This window comes from Nannospalax galili, unplaced genomic scaffold (assembly GCF_000622305.1).
Source record: "Nannospalax galili isolate Female #2095 unplaced genomic scaffold, S.galili_v1.0 scaffold2568, whole genome shotgun sequence".
In the NCBI taxonomy this organism is placed as follows: Eukaryota; Metazoa; Chordata; class Mammalia; order Rodentia; family Spalacidae; genus Nannospalax; species Nannospalax galili.
This window is the reverse complement of record NW_008357491.1, coordinates 121203-127093: the sequence shown is the minus strand read 5'-3', so window position 1 is coordinate 127093 and position 5891 is coordinate 121203.

The window sequence follows — 5891 nt, the reverse complement described above, 5'->3', positions numbered from 1 at the left end:
ACTCTAAGCACTCAATGGCTTTTCCAGCCCAAAGTTCCCCAAACACTTCCACAATCCTCCTAAAAACACAAAGGTCAGGTCTGTTGCAGCAATACCCCACTTCTGGTACCAATTTCTGTCCTAGTTTGTTTCTCCATTGCTGTGACAAAACATTCTGACCAATACCAACTTGGGGAGGAAACAGTTTAATTCAGCTTACATCTCCCGGATCACAGTTCATCAGGGAGCCCAAGGTAGGAACTCAGGGCAGGAACCTAGAGTCAGGAGCTGGAGCACAGGCCATGGAGGAATGCTGCTTACTGGCTTGCTCCCCTGGCCCCTGCTCAACCTGCTTTCTTATGCAACACAGGCCCAACTGCCCAGGGGAGGCCCTACCCACAGTGGGCTGGGCCCTCCCACATCACTCAACAATCAAGAAGGTGCCCCACAGACATGACCACAGGCCAGTCCAATGGAGGAAATTCCCCAGTTGAGGCTCCCTCAACCCAGGTGTGTCAAGTTGACACTAAAGCTATCCAGCACAGTGTCATAAACAAAGAACTTGCCAAATCCCATGCCATGAAGCTTTTCCCCATTCAAGAATCTCTTATTCCCCCTGCTTTTTTTTTTAAATCAGGTTTGAGTTAACTTCTGTATGTGATGTAAGGCAATGGCTTCAAACCATTCTCCGCCACGTGGAATACAGTTTTGCCAATACAGTCAGTTGAAGATTGTCCTTTCCCATATTGAATTGTCTTGTTACTTTATGAAAGTTGTTTGAAACCTGGCCTGATGGCTCACACCTGTAATCCTAGCACTCCAGGTGACTGAGGCAAGAGCATTACCCTGAGTTTGAGGCCAGCCTAGGCTATACAGGGACACCCTATATCAATAAAACAAACATGCAAAGCAGAGCGAAAGTCATTTGACCCTATGTGAGGTTTTATTTGAGGCTGTGTTCTGTTCTGCCTACATGTTCTGTGTGTCTGTTCTGAAGCCAGTCCTGGCCTGCTTTGAATACGGTAGTTTTATAGTAGGTTTTGAAATCAGGAGATGCGATACCACCAATCAGGATCCCTTGAGATTCCATATGAATTTCAGGATGGGCTTTTCTGTTTCTAGAAAAAGACATTTTGAGGGGTGGCAGTGATCCTGTGGCTTGCTTTGATAGTTTCTCTCTCTCTCTCTCTCTCTCTCTCTCTCTCTCCCTCTCTCTCCCTCTCTTGTGCTTTGGCATATGGGATTTTTATTTCCTTTTTTGGGTTGCTCATTGTTAACGTATAGCTATACAAGCTAAGTGTGGAGGTGCACACCTGTCATCCTAGAATTCAGGAAGCTGAGGTAGAAGGATCACAAGTTTGGGGTCAGCCTCAGCTACATAGTGAGGCCTGTCTCTAAACAAAACCAAACCACTACTGTTTGTGTGATAGTCAGTTTCCTAGTACTGTTAAAAAACCCTGAGATAGCTTAAAAAGAGGAGGCTTATTTTATTTTGGCTCACTGTTCCAGTGGTTTCAGTCTGGTTTCAGTCTGCTGCTTTCAGGTCTGTGGAGTGGCAGAACATCATGACGAGGAGTAGACAGGGGAACAAACCAAGCTGCTTACTTCATAGTGGTCAGAGAGTAGAGATAGAAAAAGGGCAGGGGTCCCACTATACACTTTGAGAGCCCGTACCAATGATCTAACTTCCTCCCATTAGGCTTCACTGCCCAAAGGTCCCACCATCTCCTAAGAGCCCCAGTCTAGGGACCAATCCATCAGCACCTGGGCTGGGGGGCACTTCGAAGTTCCCAGCTGCACTGGTCAATAGTCTGACATGGGACATATATGATCAAACATCTGACCCCATACATCTGTCAGCTTGTCCAGGGCTCCAACCTGCCTGGGGTTCTGACCTCCCACCTGCCCTGTGTGGAAGGGGAGATTGAGGCCCTGCACTTCAGGAAGGGAGACCAAACCACTGCTTCCTGAGGTGGGCTGGGCACAGCAGGGCACACCCAGTGCACATGTGAGCTGCTGCTAGGAGTCACACCAAGCGAAGGGCATCAGGCCCAGAGTGAGCCTTCTTCCCTGTGTGGTTTTCTTTGCTTTGTTATTAGGGAGACAGTCTTCCTGAATGCTAGTGTGCTTGCCCTGCCCTCTCAACACTCATTTCCCTTTTCAACAGAGAAAAGGCTTCCAGAGCCATGCTCGGGCAACCAGATTTGGTCAGTTTCATGACATTGTTTTGTTTTCATTATGCTTATTTTTAAGGTTACTTTCTATTTATGGCACAAGATACTGGCTTTCCATTTGTGGAGGAAATCGAGGTTATCCTTTTGAAATAATAAATTTATGTTTTAAAAAGAGTCCATTGAAAGAAAAAAAATATGTAAGTCTCAGAACAGGTGGTGGTTCCCAGACATGGAAGAAATGTTAAAGAGGTATGTGGGGGATGGGGATGTAGCTCAGTTCGTAGAGTACTGGCCTAGCATTCAGGAAGCCCTGGGGTCAATCCCCAGCACTGTAAAACCTGGTCATGGTGGTGTATACCTGTAATACCAGCACTCTGGAGGCAGAAGTATGAGGACAAGGCCAGCCTGGACTTCATGAGTCCCTGTCTAAAAGAAAAGTAGGGGGAGGGGGCTGTCTCAAGGTCACACTGACCTGGTGGTGAGATAGCTCCACAGGTAAAACGCTTGTCTAACAAAATTGGTTGGTAACCAGAGTTTATTCTTGGAACCCACATAAAGGTATAAGGAGAGAAGTGACTTCACAAAGTTGTTCTCTGACTGCCACATGTACACCATGGCGTACACACACACACACACACACACACACACACACACACACACACTCTAATGATAATAATAAATAATAATAATGAAAAAGTTATACTTGTGATATGGACTTGGAATTAGTCCTCTTGATCTACGGGTGGGCAGGTCAAAGGTCATGGATTGAATGCTCCTCTCTCCCACTAGCCCACTGCCCCAATCTGCTGGCCAAAGCCCCCAAAACTGACCAAGTCATGAACCAATTAGAAAGGAAGCTGGGGCCCTGGAGGAAAGGAGAGCAGGATGCTACTGTTCAACGAGCACTGGCCTTGAGACACTGACCATGCAATGGACTTTCCTCCTAGGGAATTTACAGATTCAGGTGGAAGACACAACCACAAGCTTAACTCAAGCTCCTGGTGGTAGTGCGGGGAACACCTGCTCCAACAGAGGCATGTTTAGTGCTAGCTGGGGTTTTGCTGGCTGAGTGGCCACCTTCCCATTTTCTTTTGAGAAACCACTTAAAAATTTTTTTTTGATTTATTTTCATTTTAAGTGTATGAGTGTATTGCCTGCATGTGTGTTAGTGCACCCATGTCCTGCAGTGCACCTGTGTTGTACAGTGCCTGGAGAGGGCAGAAGAGGCTGTCAGATCCCCTGGAACTGGAGTTACAGACGGTTGTTAGCTGCCATGTGGGTGCTGGGATTTGAACCCAGGTCCTCTGCAAGAGCAGTCAGTGCTCGTTTTAACCACTGAGCCAACTCTCCAGCCCCTGTGTATGACTGTTTTGCCTGCATGTATATAAATATACCACATGTGTGCCTGGTGACTGTGGGGGCCAGGAGACAGTATAGGAGTCCCTGGAACTAGAGTTAAGGATGGGTGGTAGCCTCCATGTACTTGCTGGGCACAAAGCCCAGGTCCTCTGAAAGAGCAGTAAGTGCTTTTAATTGCTGAGCCATCTCGCTAGCCTTTTTTTTTGTTGTTGTTGACACAGGGTCTGATGTGACCCCCAAGTCAATCTGAAACTCACTAGGTAACCAAGACTGACCTTGAACTCCTGATCTTCCTGCTTTCACTTTCCAAATGCTGGGATTAAAAGTGTTTGCCACCATACCTAGCTTTTGTTGGTTCTTATAGCTCAAGCCAGGCAAACTCCATGCTCACGTGGACATGTGGCCAGGTCTAGCCAATTAGAACACCATCCCTCTTGTCAATAACTGGTTCAAGGTTGGACACGTGCCCCAAGACTTTCTGGACTTATTGGGTACTCTTCTGGAACTACTACAGAAAAGCCCATGCTGGAGGAGCTCCTGAATGGATTAGTTACCTCAGAGTTGCTGGCAGCCATCTTTGCCACACCAAAAAGGCACAGGTTTTCTAAAAATGCAGAAGCAGGGAGGCTGTGAGGCAGAGAGGCAGAGTTTTAATGGGGTTACATGGCTACCTCCAGAGCTAGCCCCAAAAACAGTACCCCTGAGCTCAGATCTAAAAGCCAACAGCTTACTATTCTCTTATGTACTTGTATATGTATCCAATGTTAGACACTTTGAGATAGATTTCTGCATCTTATAACCAAAAAGGACGTGGCTGATTCCAGGCAGATGATTCCAGGTGATTGACAGGCATGTTGGAGAGGGAGAGAGGTTGGGGGAGAGTGAAGCGTTTTCTAGAATCTTTTGCGATAGTGGTAGATTTGAGCAAGGGTTTGAAAAAGGATATGGACTGTGATACAGAAAGGAGAGTAAGTAACAGTATGCCAAGTGAATGGAACTGTCTGGGCTCCAGGGTAGGAGGTACAAGGATAATGGGGTCATAGAGCTGTGGCTGGAGAGGAGGATAGAGACAGGGGTGGTGCAAGTGGTCCAGCCACCTGTCTCTCCATAAGTCCATTTGGATGGAAGAGTGCCCCACAGTAGGGAATTGGACTATGGCTATTTACTAAGCACCCACCATGTGTTAAGCATTGTTGAAGGTGAGAGCCATGGCAGCACAGGCCTATCCCCTGCCCTCCTGGAGCATCCATTCTAGCCAGAGGACACAGGCAGTAAGCACGGTGAACAAGCCAGCATCACTATGCCAGGGAGACAAGTGAAGTGGAGAGAGGTTTGTAATGGAGATGGAGATCAGGTCAGGGCTGGTTTTACACTGTGGATGCATGGAATTGAGGATGAAGTCTGGTGGAGAGAGGTTTGTGATGGAGATGGAGATCAGGTCAGGGCTGGTTCAACTCTGTGGATGCATGGAACTGGTATGTGCTGGGGATCAATCCCCTTTCTTGTTTTTGAAGACAGAATCACACTATGTGGTCCATCTTGGCCTGGAACTTGTGATCTTTCTGTTTCAGCCTCCAGAGTAGCTGGGATTACCATGGAACATCATCATGTTTAGTTTACATATTTATTTATTTATGTGTGTTCATGTGTATACAGGTGCATGTGTGTGGAGGCCAGAGGATAACTTGGATATTATTCTTCAGGTGCTGCCTATCTTACTTTTTGAGACAGGGTATTTCATTTGCCTAGTAATCACCAAGTAGCTGAGGCTGGCTGACCAATGAGGCCCAGGGATCCACCTATCTCTGCCTCCCCAAGGTTGGGATTATAAGCAAGAGCCACTATACCAGCTTTTTAGCATGGGTTCTGGGGAGTCAAACTCAGTTCCTCATGCTTGCAAAGCAAACATTTTACCGACTGGGCTGCCACCCTAGGCCCAGGTCATCAGTTTTTACATGAATGATATAAGTAGCTTCTAGCTGGCCTCCCTGCTTCCTGCTGAACAGCCTCTACCAGTCACCAGGGGCTTTCTCCACTTGCAGTTCCAGCCAGGTGTTGTGTCAGGGATTCTGCTATGGAGCCCAGCCCTACCCAGCTCTACAGCCCATTCTCTCCCCTCAGGATCCACACTCAGTCCCTCGGAGCCCTCATATACCCTGCTGCCTTCAGCTATCTTCCTCTTCAAGGCTGTTTAAGTGTCCTCTCTCCCCTGGTTTTTTAATTAATTAAATTTTATTTTATGTGTATGAGTATTTTACCTGCATGTATGTAAGTGCACCATAAGTGTGCAATGCCCACGGAGGCCAGAAGAGGGCTGTCCTAGTTTGTTTCTTCATTGCTGTGACAAAATACTCTGACCACTACCAACTTGGGGAGGAA